The 20,067-nt window shown below is 56.0% G+C and overlaps 1 protein-coding gene across 7 annotated transcripts in view; it reads left to right on the forward strand.

Moving 5' to 3' along the window:
- ZMIZ1 (zinc finger MIZ-type containing 1) overlaps positions 1 to 20,067 on the forward strand; it is a 231,295-nt gene that overhangs the window by 155,704 nt on the left and 55,524 nt on the right. Inside the window, exon 1 of one of the 7 annotated variants that reach the window (XM_074339678.2) lies at positions 7,465 to 7,614. The exons of 5 other annotated variants lie outside the window; for them this stretch is intronic. The gene's annotated coding sequence lies outside the window, so the exon portion shown is untranslated. Of the gene's footprint in view, positions 1 to 7,464; positions 7,615 to 20,067 lie in introns of those variants that run through there. One more of the 7 variants, XM_019749488.3, reaches the window with a different exon arrangement.

The raw sequence follows: 20,067 nt of genomic DNA on the forward strand, positions 1-20,067 counted from the left end.
AAAGGATTCTTTGTGAACTTTAATGGGCTTGGGAAGTTCATAAAACTGCTATACTGCTGCCCAGAACACACTGAGGGGATTGCACATACTTCTCAACCACCCTTCCTCTCCTCTTACCTATCTCATAGCACCCCAAAGCAAAAAGGGCCTCAGCAGCCATAAGCCTACCAGTGTGGGATTCCCTCTGCGACTCTCTGTCCTCAGCTTACACACCTTGGGTGACAAGGTGCTCACTACCACCCCTGGGCAACCCTGACTATCAGAAACTCCTTCCTTCTTTTGAGACCACATCAGATGCCCCCCTCCATCTTCCGGATGTCTGACTCCCACTATGGATCGGGAAAGAAGCTGAAAGGTCCAGGGTCTGACCCCCAGCCTCCCTGTGAGGAGGAAGAGGAACAGAGTAGGGCGGAATCCCACCAGCTCATAGCAAGAGGCAGTTGATGGGCATGAGCCCTTCAGAATAGTAAGCCCTCGTATCTGTCTAGCACTTTACGGTTTGGAGAACCTGTCTGTGACACTACAGTCGGTGGGAACACAGCCCTGGGAGAGAGGGAACAAGCCAGGAGTTCTGGATCTAGTCCTGGCTGTACCACTAGTTTGCTGTGTGACAGGAGGAAGCCCGGTCCCTCTCTGACCCTCAGTTTCTTCACTTAAAAATTCAGAATAGGGCCTCATTACTCCAAAGCTAAATGAGTGAATGGTTCCAAATGGGTAAGTAGAGGCTCTAAGAAAAGGGGCTGGACATAGCAGGCCATGCAGGATTGGGGGCCCACTGGGGTCAGATGGTTGCTGGGGCAGCCTGCATTCCGCCCTGCCAGGCCCCCCAGCCTTGGGCTAGAGTTTGTGGGGCCTTAAATTCTCCTCCTGCCTGAACCCCATTTCTTGCTCTGCAAAGTAGATAGCATCCTTCCGGGGCCTGCGTGAGCCTTTGTCTGAGGAGCGTCAGGAGTGTGTATCGGCTGCCCCAGCCCAGACAGGGGGGTGTGCTGCACAGCCAGGCCGGCAGACAGACAGACAGCTTCAACAGGAAGGGAAATTGCCTTTCCAACTGCAGGGAGCTTATGTCAGTCCAACCCTGGGGCTGTCCGGAAGCCCAGTGTCAAAGCTGTGTCCTGGGAGAAGCAATAAAACCCCAAGACTGCTGAGGCACGGACATTCGAGCTGCCTTGGCCGTCCCTTCCCTTCAAAGGAGACTCCAGAAATCAATGGGAAAAGATTCATTAGAGGCTGGGTGGTGAGCTCCCTACCACCTCCGGCAGCCCCTTTGTTAGCAAGCCTGAGCTTCCTGTCTGAGCAGGCTGCCTCCACTGAGAAACAACCCAGGTTCTTCCAGACAACAGGTCAGGACCTCATCCCTGGGGGGCAAGCGGGGGTGGGGGGGAGCAGGGCACCACAGACCCTACTGTTCACTCATTCATTTCTTGGCTCCCTCACTCATTTAGGCTGTTGGTCCTTGTTTCATTCACATAGCAAATGTCATGCATCTGCCTGACATATTTTAGATACTGTCGCTTATAATACATACAAAATGGACAAAAGTCGCTGTTGACATGGAGCTTGCCTTCTAGGAAGGAAGACAGTGAACAAGAGAAATAGTTGAAATACATCAGTCATAAATACAAAGGGGAACGCTAAGTCAGGAAAGAGTCATAGGAAGTATTGGGAGAGGCTGCAGTTTAGGGCAGTGCGGCTGAGGAAGGTTTCCCTAGGAGGTGTCACCTGAGTAAAAGTCTGCAGGAGGTGGGAAGTGAGCGTGGTACCTGGAGAAGAGCTGCCTGGCAAACCTCTGAGGGGGCATCTGGGGCACTGGCAGGCAGAAGGTCAGCAAGGCCAGAGCAGGGGAAACCAAGGAAAAACTAGAAGGAAGTGAGGTCATAGGTGACAGGGGCCAGGTCATGCAGGGTCTTGTGGGTAATAATAAGAACTTGGGGTTTTACACGGACTGAACCAGGGCCCCTGGAGGAAGGGGATGGAAGCAGAGAAATGATGTGCTGCAATTTCGTTTTTCACAGCGTCACCATGTGTATTTATCGCTAGGGCTGCCGTAACCAAGAACCACAGTCCGGGTGACTTAAACCACAGAGATGTATTGTCTCACAGTTTTGGGGGCCAGAAGTCTAAGATCAAGGTGTCATATTGACACGGTCAAGTCCCTGCTGAAGGCCCTAGGGAACGGTCTGTTCCAGACCCCTCTCCCAGCTTCTGGAAGTTCCCTGGATGTGGCAGCCTGATTCCAGTCTTCACATGGCATTCTCCCGTGTGCATGTCTGTCCCTCTGTCCCAATTTCTGTTCTTTGTAAGGATACCAGTCACTTGGGACTAGGGCCGACCCTGATGACCTCATCTTGGTCATCTGCAAAGGCCTGTTTCCAAACGTCACATTGACAGGCACTGGGGGTTAGGACTTCAATATATTTTCAGGGATACAGATCAACACAGCACACCACGGCCTCCCAAAGCTCTGTATCCTCACTGTCACCTCCTGTGGTCCTCCCAAGACCTGGTGTTAGGTGTCCTCCCTCCCCATGTTACAAAGAAAGAGGCAGAGACCCAGGAAGCCTGAATGACTTCTCCAGGGCCACTAGCTAGTCAGTACATGTTTCCTGAGCCTCAGCCTCCAAATCCAGGCACGTCACCCCACCTCCACAGCTCACCAGCTACAGGCGACGTGGACAGTTCCTTCCTGTCTCCACTCCGACCCCTGCCTGCCGGTTTCTCTATCCACAAGACACGCTGGTGGCTGAGTGTGATGGCCAATTCTGTGACATGGGCAGATAGCCTAGGGGGCGGCCACCTTCCCGTCTGAGCATGTCGTCGAGGGGCAGGCCGCTCTAGAAGACTGAAGCCACCTGAGTGACCATTTTGTGCCTGGTTCCTGGGTTCCGTCCCCCATCCTCTCTCCTCCAGCCTGGCAGGAGGCTTTCCTGGATCCCCAATAACCTCGCAATTATAGGGCTTCTCGAAGGTGCCAAGTGTGGGTGTGGGGCAGGGGTGGATTTTGTTTTCTTAATGAAAGATTATAAGATTTGGGCAGAAGTCAAATGCAGACTACTGAGAATGCAGTCTGAGTTTGACATGAGGGCCCTGCCGGTAGATAAATCCAGGAAAGGGAAGGGCAAAGCCCCCTCAGGTGGCGCCCCAGCCAACCTAAGATGTCAGGGGGATGCTAAACATGAAAGAGAAACACAAAAAAGAAATTGTTTCAGTATATGTAATGTGGTGTGCTGGAAAGAATATAAAACAAGAGTCAGGTGGACGCAGCTCTCATCACAGCTCTAATTTGCTGTGACTTTGACGGTCCCTGTCCTCTGGATGTGGAGTCCTGTCTTGGAAATATAGGATGATGGTTACTGATGCACTTCTCAGCCAGATTGCTGGGTAGTTTAAATCTTTTGGCAAGTTGTCTGAACCTCTCTGTGCCTCCATGTTATCCTCTGTAGAATGGAAATAATAATCACACCTTATCAGAGAGGGCTGTTGGTGAGGATGGCATGTTGATACTTGGAAAATGCCTGGAACCATACCTGGCAACTAGCAAGCATGCTGTCACTGTGAGCTCTTTATTATTAGGGACAGAGGAGAGGCCTCCATCCAGCTTGGGGCCTCAGCTCTGTGTCCCAAGTAAGAGTGTGCCCTCCTGCTGTCCTGGTGTGTGGTTAGGGCTCTGAGGCCCAGCAGGGACCCCTGCATTGGCCAGGAGCTGAATCTCAACTGTGCCTCCCTTCTGCAAGACTGTATGTGTAGAATTGAAGAAGTTGACCAGGGTGGAGGAAGGAACAGCGTTATCAAAAGACAGGAGTTTGTTCCTGGACCCCTGAGAGGTGAGAGGGCAGAGGCCCCAGAAGGTGTCTGGAGGCAGAGCCCCAGAGTCAGCGTACACCCAGAACGGCTGCTAGAGCCTTTGTGGGGTAGCTGAGCTGCCAGTGAGATAGATACTGCAGGGCTGGTTACTCTCATTATTTGTGTGTTCCTTTGTTGATGCCCTCCTGCCCTGCACTCCCTTCCAGGCGTCCTGAGAAGGACCAGTTGTGTGAAGGGGGATGGCCCAGCGCCTGAGCTCATACCTGTCACACTCATCCACAGACCTGCCCAGGGCCTTCCTGTCTATCTCACTCTCCCTCTGAATGCTCAGGCCTCCATGGGTGACATATCTGAGTCCTTGGGACCCTTGTTGAGACCTGCTGAATCAGCAAGGGCTGCTGGAGGAAGACAGAGCCAGAAGAGCCACTAGGGGTTCATTGTTCTGCCTCTCCTCAGTCTCAGGGGAGAGAGCTTGGCTTTTGTATGCCCCCATGTTTCCCACCACACAAAGCTTTGCACTAAGCCATTTTCGACTTCTGGGTGACCTACATCCTAGGTGGCTTTGCTCTTTTTCCGCCTCACTGGCCTGGGCTGGTTCAGAATCTGGGAGGCCCACCCCTCTGTAGGTAGCTAGGGGAGGCTTCCCCCGCACCAGGACTCCACTCTAGCAGTCCCCTCCCCCCATGGCCCGGTTGGTCCTTGAGGTGGGTTCCGCATCACAGGCTCCCCCAGTTGGGGGAAGCATCCTCCCTCCTGCGCCCTCTGCCTTCCGGCCGCAGCGATGTGATTTATTGGCAGCTCCTTCTTGCCAGGGCCCATGGCAGGAGGAGTTCAAACACCCGCAAGAAAAGCCACCGCTATTGATCCCCGCGTCAGGCTTCCCGAGCGCTCACGGACATTCATCAAGGAGCCCGGGCGCCGGGGCCGCTGCTCTCCCTTTTTTCTTCCTTTCTTCTGCCTCCCAAGTCATTTCCCCGGGCTGGGCCCCCCTCACCCGAGGTCACTCGGAGAGCTCGCGGAGTGACTGAGCACAGAGGTGGAGAGAGCCTTTGTCTGCCGCCCCTTTCCTGTAGATTCTTATCAAGGCAGGCGCCCAGGGGGTGGAGCGGGCCACTTTGGGCCCCAGCCTTTTGAGCAAATCTTTGAAAGTTGGAGTAGTGGAGTTGGAATGTGGAGTTAGTCAGGAGAAGCCCTCCCTTCTGAAGCAAGAACGGGTTGCAGTACCGGTTTCTGTCGGCTCGGGAGTGCGGTATTAACAGGAGCTTGCTACCAATTGGGCCTGAGAGGGCCATGAATTGGGCCACGCAGGCCTTGAAATTAGCATGTGAAAACCCTAGCGTTGGCCCGGAGGCCTTCTGTGGTGGCTGGTGAATGGAGGCTCGAAAACAATGTGTTTTCCTAATTACTTAAATCTAGTAGTGGAGAGTATGTATGTATGTGTGTGTGTGTGTGTGTTTATTTGTTTGTTTATTTTTGGCCTACCTGGGGAAAGTCAAAAAACATATGTCCCTGTCCTGAGAAGCTTAAATATTAGCCTATCATTGCTCTTCTACCCCAGATTGGGTCCCTTGGAGGGGGGCGTGGAACGGGTGAGACTGTCTTATGAGATGTTTCCCAGGCGTGTGCGTCCAGTCTGTGTCGCTCTGGTGTACACCTCTGCTCAATTCCAATACAAATTCTGGCTCCATCTATACCTGCAGTTTTTCTGAACTCAGTGCCTGGGGCTAGCCACATGGTACCAACATATACAGGGTATTTTAAGAATGAACCTGGGGGTTACAGCCATGGTGACTCCGGAGGCACTAAGGATCAGGTTTCTATTGTGAACATTGCATAGAACTTCTGGGAGGGGAGGATCTGAGACAAACGTGACCCAGGTGTTTGAGGTCTTGGCTGTTTGGATTTTGTATAATCGAGGTTTGAGCCCTGACATGTTAAAACCAGATGAATGTTAGAAAGTGGGTCTGAGGGACATCCATCGCAGTGTTTTCTTCTGAGCGGTGGGCCAAATTGTCATGCCCATCTGTTTCTAGGTGTCATTGGCAGAGCACTAGGCTTTGGAGTATGTTGTCTTAGGGACCTGCAATGGGGACTGGGCCAACCAAAGAGAGAAAGATAGGAGTCTTCACTGGGCCACAGAGCTCCTCCCTCATGGGATCCCAAACCCCTATGGGGCTGCTTGGGAGGGCAGGGCCCCAGTGAATGTCTCAGTGAATAAATGACAGTCCTCAAGGGAGCCATGCTAACCCAAGATGTGGAAAGGCTCCTTAGAGGAGGTGAAATGAGCAGAGCCTGGAATTTGTGCAGAGCAGAGAAGTCCTTCCCCTCCCTAGCTGCTCCCAGCTTGGACCCGCAGGAAGGGAGTGCCAATTAATCTCTCTTGCAGGAAGCTAGTTCTTGTCCAAAAGGCAGTAAGTTATGAAGTCTGAATTAATCCATTTAACCAGCTCCTCGGAGGGAAAGCCCCATGACAACTGCATTGCCAAATGCCATCCCCAAAAGTGATATTTCAAGTGGTAGCGGGTGGGATTAGAGCCTGCTAACCGTTTATGTCAAACAAGGAGCAAGAACGTAATTTCTAGATAAGTGATTTGTCTCAGCCACTTACTTCCAGGCGGGCAGTAGGACAGACAGGAAGGTTTAGGGGCCGGAAGCTCAGACTCAAAAGGGTGGGGGTGGAGTGGAGTAATCAGGGAATGAAATCTGGAGAAGCAACGACAAAGGCTAGTGGATCTGGTCAATTCCCCTTGATGGCGAGGAGAGCAGTGCAGGGCAGTCCAAAATAGAGATTTTAAAGATAGTTCTGGATATCTTTACTTAGGGTGAATGATGAGGCCCCACTTACCTTCCTAATTGTTTGGGGCAGTGAAGTCACCAAGAAACTTTCACTGGCAGGTGGGCGGGGCTGAGGGAGGGGTCTCTAAAATATAGTTTCTCCCAAGAGGGTGGTAGTGATGGGAAGTGCCCATGAAGGGATAGGACAGCTGGCTGGCTTCCTGGGGTGCCTGCGGAGCGGAGGGGCAAACGGGGCAAGCTCAGCTCAGCCCCCGGAGCCCACGAAACGGATAGGCTGGAAGGGAGAGGCCGCGGCCACCACAGGATGCAATGTCAGGAAGGCAGCAGCTCCCGTAGCGGGGCGGGGCCGCGCTCAGCAGCCGCCCGCGGCCTCCCTACAGCCTCTGGCTCCAGGGCACAGGAACTCCCGAAGTCAAGGAGCTCCAGCCTACGTGCGCCCGCTCACCCTTCCCCAGGTTCCACGCGCGGGGAATCCCAGGGGTGGCTAGATCCCCGGTGCCTGGGAAGATGCCATGCCTGCCGCCTGCTTTCTCCGCCCCTAGCCGGTTCCGAAAATCGTTTAAACCGAGGTCTCAATCCGGATGCCCTAGTCGTGCCCCGCCCCCTCCCCTCCCCCTGGCTGAGGCCGCCTCCAGGCCAGCTCCCTCCTCCGCCCCCACCCCGCGGGGGACCCTCATTAGCGTGACCACTTGGGAAGATTCGCTGGGGGCGGGAGACACCCGAAGTCATCCACCGGCAGCGCCTTCCCGGCGGCCCCCTCGGGCGACAGCGCTCCGGGAGCCCCACTCGCACAAGTGTTGCTTCCAATTAATTGCCCGGGCGGGGGAGGGAAAGGGGCCTGGTCGCCGCCCCCGCCCGGAGGCTGGAGCGCGGCTGGTCTGGCGTTGCGTTCGCTCGGCGGCGGCGTGCAGCAGCACCACCCCTGCCTGCAAGTTTGAAATGTGAGCTGCCTCCGATTCATACTCGCTCGCGCTCCCTCGCAGCGAAGTGGCTGGGCCGGCGGTCTACGCGCGAGTAAGTGCGGGCTGGGGGCTGGGGGCGGGGGTGCGGGCGGCGAGGCTCGCGGGGCGGGGAGGGCGCGCGCGAGCCTGGGCTCCCTGGAGACGCCGAAGCAGGTCTGCGAGTCTTTCATCTTCCTCCCGCGCTCCTCCTCCCTCCCCTCCCCCCGCCGCGGCGCGCCCGGCCTCCCCTGAGCCCCTAGCCCCACGCGGGCACACGCAGGGTGGGTGGTCGCGCCGGCGGGGTCCGGGCACGCGGCGCAGGGCGCGGGCCGTGGGAAGTTGCGCTGGCGCGCCCAGTGCGCCCCCGCCCCCCGCGCGCCCCCGGCCCATCCCCGTCCCTGGAGGGCTGTCGCTTGCGCCCGGGCGCGCGGCTGGCTGCCTTCTCGGCGGCGGCGGCCCCATTAGCTGAGCCTCCGCCTGTGATTGGCTTCGCCTGGGAAGCTGGAGACGGGCGATGAATAATTGATGTGTGCGGTGCGGTAGCCGGACGGCGGCGGCGGTGGCGGGCAGCAGCGAGCCGGAGCGCGGGAGCCGGAGCGCCCTCAGAGCGGGCAGCGCGGAGCGAGCGGTCGCCGCAGCCGCCTGGGCCCCCGCGCCGCCGCCGCCGCCGCCCGGGCGCGGAGCGGGGATGCAGGCGGCACCCGCTGCCTGCGCGCAGCCTTTGTTCAGCGCCGGCTGAACCCTGCCCGGAGTCGCTCGCCACGGTCGCCCCCAGCAGGGCCCCAACCTCCCGCAGGAGCCAGGGCGGGACCGTGGCCGGTGCAACTTCCAGGTAAGTGCATAGCTGGAGGGGTCGGCGCCGGATCGGCCGCGGCTGGGCCCGGGCTCCCTCCCGGAGCGGGGTGAGTGTGCGTGCCTGTGTGTGACAGAGGAGGGCCGGTGCATTGTGGGTAGCGCCGTGTGCTGCATGGTGTCAGCCCGAGGCTTGGCCGCGAGAGTGCCACCGGCGTGCACCGAGCCCGTTTTGTGCGCCCACAGAAGGGGCCTTCTTTTCTCTTCAGAGCCCGGGGCCAGGTGCTCCCCCACACCTCCTTTCTGAAGGTGAAGTGTTGGCTCTCCAGCAGACGTTTTACAAGGCTCGGTCCTCAATAGGCTCCCCTTGCAAAAATAAGAATGGCCAGGAAGCTTTCCACGGAGGTAGCGAACGAGGGTCCTTAACTTCCAGCGGCTCCTTTGTCAGGATTTGGCCTTGATGCTAAAATCACCTGGAGACCCCCATGGGGGCTGGTGATGCCACCATTGCCGCAGGGCGGGCTTCGGAGAGGTGGTGGGTGCAGAACAGACTTCTGACAAGTGTCTGCTGGGAGGCTGGCTGGAGGACAGAGATGGGTTTGCACTAGAGGGCAGAAAGGAACCTTTCTGGGGTGCCTGACACCAGGTTGTAAATATCTTCTTTAAGACCTTGGAGAGTGGGTTTCTCAGAGCACTGCCCTGTGGCTACCAGGTTTGAGGCTAAAAGGTTTGTGGCGCGTGGTTTTGGTGTTGGGATCTTATAAGCCTTGGTGCCCAGGACACTAGCTAAGTCCCAATTCCTGGGTCCACTTGGAAACCAGCTTGGGGGGTGACTTTCCCTGCCCTACCCCTTTGCACCAGTCTGGGGAGGTGGCACCTTCTTAGATGGGCTTCAAGAAACCTTCATTCTCAGGATGGGGGCCTGGGTCCCCTACCCTTGACCATCAGGCTGGATTGCCAGATGGGCACTGGGCATGGCTTGTGGCTCCTCCAGCAAGAGGTTTTGTAAAGCAGCTGGCAAGGAGTTGGTGCCAGAGTGCTTCTTAATGGCCCATCCTTAAGAGTGGGCCACAGAGGGAGCCAGAAATCTGGCCGGGAAGTGAGTTGGACTGGGCAAGGTGGTGCCACCCTGAAATCAGGGTGACCCTAGATGGTGTATAGGGACTCAGGCCCCTCCAGTTCTGGGACTCTGGACATGAAGCCCCTCTCGTATCCAATAGAGAGCAAAAGGCCCTGCCCCACAGTGTGTGTGTTGAGGGGCAGGGGGCAGAGTCTTGGGGTTCACGTGTCTACTAGTGAGCTTGTTCCCTTTTTTGTGTATTAGCCAGGCAGTGACTACCCCCCAACTCGCTGGATTCAAGTCTCCTCCTGAGCTATTTTTACCCTGAACTTCCTTAGTGAGAAAACACTAAACAGCGATGCTTTGGTGAGAATCTGGGTCTCTACCGGAAGCAGCAGCCTGCACAGAGTTTGAGACTTGCTCCCTAACGCTATCCCTGCTCCTTTGCACAGCCTCCCCCTCCACCAGAGCTCCTAGACCTGTCTCCTGCTCTTGGTTCTCACCACAGCCTGTGCACTCAGGACTTGAGAGCCCCAGTTTCAGATGGGATAACTGATGGGCTTGAGACAGACAACCCAGTAGGGGACGGAGGAAGCCAGTCAATCCTGTGCTGGAGTAAGACCTTGAGTACCGTGTTTCCCTGAAAATAAGACGGGTCTTATATTAATTTTTGCTCCAAAAGATGCATTAGGGCTTATGTTCAGGGGATGTCATCCTGAAAAATCATGCTAGGGCTTATTTTCTGGTTAGGTCTTATTTTCGGGGAAACATTGTATGAGCTCCATGAAGGCAGGGGCACTGTGGTACTCATCACCGTCTACTCCCATGCCAACCACAGTGCTTGGCAGGTGGCAGACGTTCAGCGACTGCTGAGGGACTGCCTGAGCAGAAAGCTAGTCCGGTGCTGCTTTCACTATTGACATGGTGATGGAGGGATTGACAGCGCATCTGGATTTAAGTCAGTGTTGGCTGAGCACTAAGAAGCCAAGCTATGCTCAGTCCCTGGGAACTCTAAGGTAAACCCCTAGTCTGGTGTCAGCCAGTCAGACTGAGAGAGGCGCTCCCACAGATGTTCAGCCAAAGTCCTGCCTGGGAGCTTCCTGAAGGCTCTTTCTGGGTCACGCCTCAGAGAGTAAGGATGGTGGAGCTGCATACAGAGCTCTGCAGGCCAGTATGCTAGTCACTGGCCACATGTGGCTGTTTATAAACTTAAATTAATTCAAAGTTCCGTTTCTCACTTGCACCAGCCACATTTCGAATGCTCAGCAGCCACGTGTGTCTGGTGCTACCAGACTGGGCAGCTCAGATTATAGAACGTTTCCACTGTAGCAGAAAGTTCCAGTAGACAGCTTTGGCCTAGAAGGATGGAGATTTAGGACAGAAGTGAGCCGAGGACACACCCACAGGTGTGACAGTGCAGGATGAGTCCATTCAATAAAGGCACCTTCCTTTTTCTTGGCACTTTATTTTCTGACAGCATCCCAATGAGGGCTGTATAGATAAGCCAGGTGTTTCCACTTAGCAAGGAGAAAACTGAGGTTCAGTTTTGCCCAAGGTCACCCAGGGAGTGGCTTGAGCCCCAGGTCTCCAACTCCTCTGCCAATGCCTTGCCGCCCAGCAGAGGTCAGCCAGGGGGCAAGGGTGGGCAGCGGTCCCAGGAGCAGCCTCAGACCTCCCTAAGGACCAACTTGGTGCCCGGTAGGCGTCAGTCTTTGTGAAGTCATCCATCGATCACGCGGGAGAGCCAGCTCAGCCCTGGGTCCCTGGGAACAGAGAGTTCTCTGCTGGCAGAGCTACAAGGAGAGGGAGAGAGGCTCTCTGGGCAAGGGAGGTGTTTACCTTGATCAGTGCCGCTTTGGTCCTGAGAGAGATACTGGATCTTCTCTACAGGGAAGGACCCTGTCAGTGGGCCGGTGGCCAGGTTCGTCAATACCACCCCAGAAAAGAGGTGTGCAGGCCCCAGCCCAAGGGGAAGAAGAATTTGGGGATGTCTGGCTGGCACTAAATGCCCTTTGCTCCCACCCTGCCAGAGCCTGCTGCCCCTCACGCCACGGGCCTTCGCTGTGCCACGCTTCCCCCAGAAGCCTCAGCTGCAGGAGGAAACTCTCCCAGGGCCTGGCAGAGAAGCAGCAGCCTCACGAGGGAGCCTGCTCAGAGAAAAACAAGGCCCCTACCCTTGAGGCACTTGCAGCTTCTCAGGGAACTCCCAGGTCACTAACCACAGGCAGGGAAGGACAGTGAGCCCACCTCCGAGATGGGTAAAGGGACTTCTGCCCCAAGGTCACACGGTAGCACAGGCCTGAATGGAGCTAACGCCCTCTCACGGTCCACCGCAAATCCCAGTCTCCCGTTTTGAACTTGACATATAAAGATGTGATTGTGCGTTGCTTCAGTGTCCTGCTCAGCCTTGAGACGAGGTCACTTTTTCTCTGGCCTTGTCCCTCTGTCCTGAGGTGCCCACCTCCCCCCAGCATCAAGCCTCACTGCAGCTTCTAGCTCCCCTTGGCTGTGAGCTGCTCTGAGGGGAAGGTCTCAGTAGGGGGTGGCTGTGCCAGGAACCCCAGCACACCTGAAGGGGGTCTTCAAGGCCCATCCAAGGTTCCCAGTCCCCGGGAGGGAGGGAGGGCTAGTGTGCATGGCCCCTGCACTGCGCCTTTTCCTGAAGTCAGGGTGGGCTGCCCTGGGTTCCCCAGAATGCTGTGTGCCCTTCAAAACTGACTGACAGAGCCAGGCCCTGACCGCCACCCCCGTAGCCCGCCCCCCCCCAGAGCGTTAGGCTGGGACTGCCAGGCTGTCACCGCCCTCTTGCCCAAGCAGGCCCAGGAAGTGGGCCTTTCCTCCCTCTCAGCAGCCCCACGCATGGCACTGACGTCTGCGTGGAGTCAGCTGCAGGGGCTTCTCCAAGACCCCATGACCCTGCTGAGTTCTCCCACTGCCCCGGCCCACCCAGGGGACAAGGCCAGGCCTATGAGTGCCAAGCCTGGGGCAACAGTGGGTGCTTCATACATGTTTGGTGAATTAGGGGCTTTAGCTAGGATACCCACATTCCAGGAGGCCAATGCTCCCCAATCAGCTTGGGGATCAGGCTTTTTGCTTTGGTTTTTGTAAAGCTCCCCCAGATAATTCTGACATTCTTTGTGAAAACGTGGCTCTCAGGGCCTAGCCCTCAAGTGATCGGTATCTGTCATCTGGTGCCAAATTAGTGTGTGACCTTTGGCGAGTCACTTCCCCTCTGGGGGCCTCTGTTCTCATCTCCGTACTGAGAGCGTTGCTGTGTTCTCATCTGTAAAAGGGAGACTGCACTCCAGGAGTTCATCTACTCGTCTTGTGCTAGAGGGTATGTATGATGGGGAGAGATAAAAGACTGACAGAGGCTTGGCCCTGCCTTGGGGCGCTGTCACCTGCGTCGGCAGATACAGTGGGAAATAGGAAGGTGCAGCAGGGCCCTGAGAAGAGAATGAGCAGAGGCCCGCGCTCCACACCCAAGGAGCTGTAGGAGCAAGAGGGGAAATGGTGACTCTGGGGCTCAAGTAAGCACCTCTTCCCAGGCGGAACTTGATTTTGGAAGATTTGGGTCTTGGGCGAGAAGGGGAATGAATGTCAGGTGGGAGGGCTAATAGGTGCAAAGGCTGGGACGTCAGAAGAGGTGTGGTGGCACTTTAGGAGAAGGGGGGATGGAGATCCTGAGGAGAGCACAGGAAGTGGGGCCGTTGCTGAAAGCCCATCTGGGAACACAGATTTTATCCTGAGGGCAGTGGGGAGCCATCAAAGGCTTGGGAGCCACAGAGACCAGTGGGTCTCCTGGGGCTTCCAGGAGTTGGATGCTGCTGAGTTGCAGGCAGGAATCATGGAGGCAAGTGTTGGAGCCATGCGAGGTCGGAATTCTGCTGCGGGAATATCCCTGCCTCTGCTGACGCAATGGAAAGCCTGTCTTGTTACAGGGTTCCTGTTTTGCGGTTGCCCATGGTGGGGGGCGAGGGCAGCCAGCTCGTCTTCTGAGAAGCTCCGGGAACTTAGTGGAACTCGTCCAGACCTCCCCTTGGCACCCTCTGTGCTCTCCTGGACAAAAGGGCTGTACTTGTGGAGCCTGACCCCAGTCTCTCAGGGGTTACAGCTAGGCCCAGAAGATTTTATATCCATGTGGGCAGTTCCCTGGGGTTGGGACTGGAGGTGACGGGAGAGCCTCTGGGCTTGTAGAGTTTGGCCTCACGCCCTTGCTCTCACACTCGCAGTGCTTCCTCGGTCAAAGCCTGATGTGGCTGAGATTTATAGGCACCCTCTCCACCTCCCAAGGGTGTAATCTGGTTGGCAGATTCACAATGTGTACAAATTTAACAGGCTCTGGTTCAGCCCCTATGTGAGGGAGGGCGGGCTATGAAAATGGGGGTGGGGGCATATTTTAGAGAGGAGAGAAAAGACCCAAGGATGCCTTCTTTTCTATCTTCTCTCCATCTTGCTGCTTCCAGGCCCTGTTCAAATGTCACTACCCAAGAGCCTTCCCTCGTCCCCTACCCTGAGCTCACGCGCGTGTGTGTACACACACACACACACACACACACACACACACACACACACACGACCCATCTGTCGGCATTCCTTTTCACTCTTTCATATGTCTGCGACCCAAAACCTTACGTCAGTCCATTTTATGTGGTCACTTGCCACTCGGGTGTTGGTCATACTAGGTTATGTATAATGGGACAGGACGTCCATGACTTTTCTCAGTGTTGGGTGCTCAATAAGTGTCTCTTAAATGACCAGCCCAGGGCATAGATAGGTGACGGCAAAGGCAGTTACCCAGGAAGAAGCGGAGAGGCCTGAGTTCTTGGCCCAGCTGTGGCTTCCCAAGTTGACCATGTGATGTGCGGGAGCCCTAGTTGGGACCCCAGCTGTAGGAAGAAGCACTGGCCCTGCTGTGCTGTCCTCCAGGATGGACACCAGCCACCTGTGGCTATTTAAATGTACATTAGTAAAAATTAAGTGAATTTAAATGTTCAGCCCCTCAGTATCACACTGGCCACATTTCAAGTTCCCAGTAGCCCCGGGGACACTGCGGTGGTTGAACCTTTCTAGCATCACAGAAAGTTCTGTTGAACAGCGCTGCACCTGAGGGCAGCAAGGGCCCTTGTAGCTCCGGCGCCTTGGCTCTATCCGGAGGCGGGGTCCCAGGGCCTGAAAGATGGAGCGCTGTCTGCCTCCCTCTTAGCAGCTCTAGAAGCTGCTCCTACCACCACTCCCACCCCCACGCACAGGGCCCTGGACTTGCCCCACCTCCTGGGGCTCTCAAAACGGGGCGCACAGTGTTCTTTTTAAGAGTGTCAGGGAGTAATTATGAAACCCACATCTGTCGTTTACTAGGTGACTTTGGCAAGTCACTTAACTTGTCTAACTCTGTCTCCTAATCAATAAAATAGAGCTGCCTGTACCCGCCTCTGCCTGGCAGGGTTGCAGTGGGGCGTACATGAGAAGGGGCTGAGAGCGCTTAGCTCAGTGTCTGAGAGCGCTTAGCTCAGTGTCTGGCACATAATAATTGCTCAGTAAGTGGCAGCTCTCATTACTATCAGGTTGTCTTGATTCTGCACAGCAGGCATTGAGCTCCCAAACCAGCTGGACTTTTAGTTTCTCTTGAGTGCCCAAGACACTGGGTTCGTCCTTGTCCCAGAGCCATGTCGAGCCTCAGTTTCCCTGTCTGTAAGATGCTGCTCACATGGTGTGTTGTAACCAGAGAGATCTTGCTGTGTAGTGTGGAGGACGAGTCCCCCGTCCTGCATGACCATAACTGCTGCAACAGGAGAGCCTGCGAAGGCCAGTGGAGGAGAGAGGGGTGCGAGTGTGCCTGTCCCTTTTCTGTCCTGAGAGCTATTGGTCTACCCCAGTGGCAGCCGCCTGGGAGGTCCCAGTGTGTGTCCTAGCCCCACAGGAAGTATGCATGGGCCAGCACACACACCCACTTTCGTTTCCCTTTTGGGGAAGGAGCTGTCAGTCTGCACATTGGACTCCTGAAGCCCCCTGGGTGACTTGCACGCGAACTTCTCTCCTCAGGTTCACAGAGAGTTTGTTGGGATCTGTGATCCCCCAAATTGTGTGACGTGCCTTTTCTGGTCCACGAGCTGTGCCATATTGAGGTGGCTCTTAGGGTAAGGCCCACGAGGCCAGGCCTGGCTTCCAGCTGACTCAGTGACAGGAAATTCTAGGAGTTGGGGAGAGGTCGCAGGAGCTTGTGTGCTGCTTCCTCTCTCACCCGTGGCTTTGAAACCCACTGTGTGCTTGGTGCTGGACTCTGGGAGGCAGGAGGGATGCAGCAACAGTCTCAGGAAACAAAGTGCATGCAGGGAGAGTGCAGGTGCATTTGGGGGTAGGGACAGGCACTTACAAGGAGGGTTCTCCGCAAGTGGGTATGGGGTTATTCCTGGTGGGGAGGGAGGGCATGGCCCTTCTGTGACTCCCCTTATTAGAGGCTGGAGCCCCCACCCCTCAAAGGTTTCTCCTCCCGAGGCTGGCTCACCGTCAGCTCTCCCCCTCCTCTCCTGTCCATACACTGGGACCTCTAACCCTCTCCAGGCCTCAATTTCCTCATCTGTCAAGTGGAACAGTACCTATCTCACAGGGTTGTGGGAGCTTTAAAGAGTACGTATATTCCAGCTATAGCTTTGAACACAGTACTAGGACCTAGTGAGCCCCCAGGAAACGTTAGCTGTTCTTGCTGCTCTGTCATGGGTCTCCTTGCATTTGTGCAAGGCCCATTCCTCTGGGGACATGTCCTGCTTCCCTACCTCATAATTCTCCGAACTTGTCCCAACACCCCCCACCGACACTTGGTCCATGAGCTGCACAGGGTGCCCTCACTCCAGTACAACACTGAAATGTCCACCTCGCCCACACCCCAGCCTGAAAACTCCTGAAGGCAACAGCCACCCCACCCTCGCCTGTGGGGCTCCAACAGCTCTTGCCCCGAGGCTCAGGGCTCCCTCAGTGTTTGCTGAGAGAAGCTTGTGCCTTTTCTGAAGGGCTTGGGGACAGCCTGTGTAACCTTCAGGTATGTCTGCTTCTCATTTGTCGACAACAGTCCTCAAACACTCCTGGTCAGTCCCAGGGGTGCCCTGGGGATGCCCAGGATGGAGCACAAACCCCACTGTCCTAGGAGCTCAGGGCAGTGGCACCCAAAGCACCGAACACCCCCTCCACACACACACACTTACTGGACCCAGGGCAGCCTTAACCCCTGGGTCTCTAATGACTTCTGGCTGCCTTCTCCCCACCCTGGGGTGGCAGCCCAGGCCAAGAAAAGGGGCAATGGCCACGCGTTTGCTTTCCTTTGAGAGCACAGCCTCCGGCTCCTGCTGTCAGGCCACTCTGACCCTTGAAACAGCAGCGGGTCTTCCCCCTGCTCTGTGCCCCTGCCCAAAGGCACTAATGGGCAGCGGGCAGCTCTGGTGGACAGGCTCCTGTTGGTGAAGAGGGGTGTCCCCGCCCAGCACCCTCGACCCTGCACCCCCACCCTACCTGATTAAGCCCCCCCAGGATCAGGCCCATCAGGGGATGATAATCCTCTCAGAGCTTTGCATGGTGTTGTACCTTCGAGAAATAACATTCAGTGACCTGGATAAGATCTTTGTCCTCTGCAGTGGAGATTTCTTCCATGCTGTGGCTTCCTGATTGTCCCCTCCTCCCTTGCAGGAGTGTGGGGTGTCCCCATGGTGTCCTGTGGACTCTTGCCCAGACAGAACCAAGCCTCTGAACAGGCCTGGCCTGGGCCAGCTTCTCTGGATGCCTCCCTGGTCTTAGATACCTGTTACGGACAGACTTGCTGGCACTCCACCCGTGATCTGCAGTTTGAGACTTCCCTCTGCCACTTGAGTTGCCTCTTCTATAAATGGGGGTGCCCTCATCTCGCGGGCCTATTGGAACTACAGTAGCTACTGTGTGTGCAGGCGTCCTGCTGAGGGTACTGTGTGCATACCCTCCGTGTTTGCGTGCTCACTGATACCTGTGCCCCTCCCGGGTCACTGTGCAGTAATTACAGCACTCAGTACAGCCCTCAGTTGTGCAGGAACATTGTAGTTCAAGTTCATGGCTATAGCTCATCCAAGTTTGTATGTTCCAAATCCAAATGTACACACTCTAGTACATACTGATATGTTTTGAATGAGTGAATAAACAAATGAAGAGGTGGTTCTGGGTGGGGCCCTGTGGGGAATGTGAAAAAAGGCAGGTTCCCTGCCCTCTGGGAGATTAAGTCCCCAAATGAGATGTCAGAGCTGAAAGCAAGGCTCTGGGTATGCAGGGCTGTACGTGTGCCTGGGAGTAAAGTGGGGTGAGCCTGGACAGGATGTGTGTGTTGGAGAATAGAAATATAAGGGGGAACATTTGAAAATGTTACGTGGGGTGTGTGTCTGCATATGTTGTTATATCGTGTTCCCATGCAGCTGAACATGCGTCTGTCCATGTGGACACGTGCGGGACGTTTACAAGTTGGATGGGTGTCTACGGCCATGTTCTCATGGGTTTGTGCAGATTTGCGACACAGGGAATGTTGGGAGTGTGTCTGGCGTGGGAGCTGCGTGCTGTATGTGTGTAAAAGTGAACACGTCCTGATTCTTCTGGGGCGTGCAGGTGCCCGCACCGCCCCTCCCCAGCATGTAAGGGAGAGACAGGACCAGGCTGTGTGTGCCAGCCCCTCATTCACCAGTCGTGTGACCTTGGGCAGGTCTTCAAGGCCTCAGCCTCCACCTCCAGAGACAGGGATGATAATAGCAGTGACCTCGACATTGCTGCCAGGACCCGCCAGGTCCAAGTCCATGGCACAAAGGATGCATTTCAGAAATGTGAGCTGTTATCATCATGGTGGGGTAGGTGGGATGGTCCCCTGCCTGCCCTTGGGGCCCAGGACTCTGAGAAGGGGTGCCAGGATAAAGGTGTCACTGTGTCTGGCCCTGCCCTGTGCCTTCCCCGGGGGAAGCAGGTCCTTAGCCCACTCAAAACAGAGGGCAATCCTGGAGCTCTGAGAGGGGGCGCACCCGATGGACTGCACGTTTCTAGGGATGGTCTCCCCCTCCCCCTGAGAAAGAGGGCCCAGGGCATCTGGCCCAGCAGCCCTGCTCATTGCATCACTCCAAGGACTGGGGGAGGGGCCTGGGACGGCTCGCTGGAGCTGACCCCAGGAGGCCCTTCCCATCCTCGGGAAGATGACTAGACCCTCACAGACCTCCAGGAAAGGGCGTTCCATGGCTTCCCAGGGAAATCAGCCCCTGGTAGCCACAGCTTCCTCTTGGCCTGTCCCAGGAATGGCAGAAAAATTCTGCGAATATTCTCAGTTACCTGCGGAGAGAGACTTTCAGACTGTTGGTATATCAGAGCGCTGCAGAGTCAGAGGACCACCTTCATTTCATTCCACCCCTCATGAGAAGTCACTCTCCTCTCAGGACCCCTACTTTCCCCATCTGGAAAATGGGGTTGTTGATTCCTGTCCTACTTCGGACTAGGATTAAAGGACCTGGGGTAGGCTGGGACTCTGAGCCCTCACAGCCCTGTCTCTTGGACACAGCCAGCAGCTCTCCCGGGGGCCTGATGGCCTGGCTCCCTGACCTCTTCACACAGAGCCTCTGCATCCTGCCGCCAGCCGTGGGGGCAATTGGTGCAGGGCCAGAGAATACCCTGGCCAGATGGCCCTACCCTAAATTCCCCTCCCAGGGACCTGACTTCAGGATGCTAAGTAAACAGAGGTCAGGGGTCGTTGGCTGTCCCCAAACTCGAAGGTACAAGTTAGAGCAGGAAGTAAAAATATCTGATGTTTCTAGAGCTCTTCAGAGTCCCCTGGGAGGGAAGATACTGTCATTACCAATACTGGGGAGACAGGGGAACTGAGGGTGGGGGAGCTTCTGGGTGGGGTTGAGGCTCCACCTCTGACCTTCACCTTCAGAGTGCCTGTCTTCAGTGCCCACCAGGAGACCTCCTCTCATCTCCATGACAGTGCCTGGGCTAGTGTGGGGTCCAGACCACAGGATCCAGGGCTTGGTTAGGGGCCCCCTGAGCAGAGTAAAGATGAAACTGTGGCCCCAAAAGAGACACACTGCTGAGCCTCCAGCATGCACTGTGTGGACGCGTGGGCCTGCGAAGGCGGTCGCACACACGTGCACATGTGGACTCCCCACCCTGGGGTGTCTCTCTCTGTTTAGACAGCTTCACTGTAGCGTAAATTCCTGCTTTAGCCAACTTTGTTGTAAATGTTATACGACTATCTCTTGTTTGTATGTACTTCAGAAGCACAGTCCCTGGGGTGGGGTGAGTGGGTTGTCTGTTTTCTTAGGCCGAACCCTGGAAGTCCAATTAGGAGTGATTGTTCTGTATCTAAGGTTTTCCATCAGTTTCCTGGCATGCTCTGCTGAGCCCCTAATTAGGCAGCCGGGGCACCCCAGTTCAGGGCCCAGCCCGTCTGGGGGTAGTCTGTTGGAGGGCCAGGCTAGGGCAACTCAGGGCCTGAACCCACACAGGGGAAGACCTGTGGGGGAAAGGGGATGGTCCTCTTCTCCATTCAAGGAGGGCCGAGCTCACTGCCCACCATCCCAGGGCCCTGGCTGCCTTTGAGATGACCTGCAGGGCGTGACAGCAGAGCCGGGGCACCTGGGTTGGAGGGAAGCCATGTCATCAGGTCGGGATGACCTTTGTCCCCACGCT

Source organism: Rhinolophus sinicus, chromosome 15 (genome assembly GCF_057876585.1).
Source record: "Rhinolophus sinicus isolate RSI-liver-muscle chromosome 15, RSI-T2T, whole genome shotgun sequence".
Taxonomy (NCBI): Eukaryota; Metazoa; Chordata; class Mammalia; order Chiroptera; family Rhinolophidae; genus Rhinolophus; species Rhinolophus sinicus.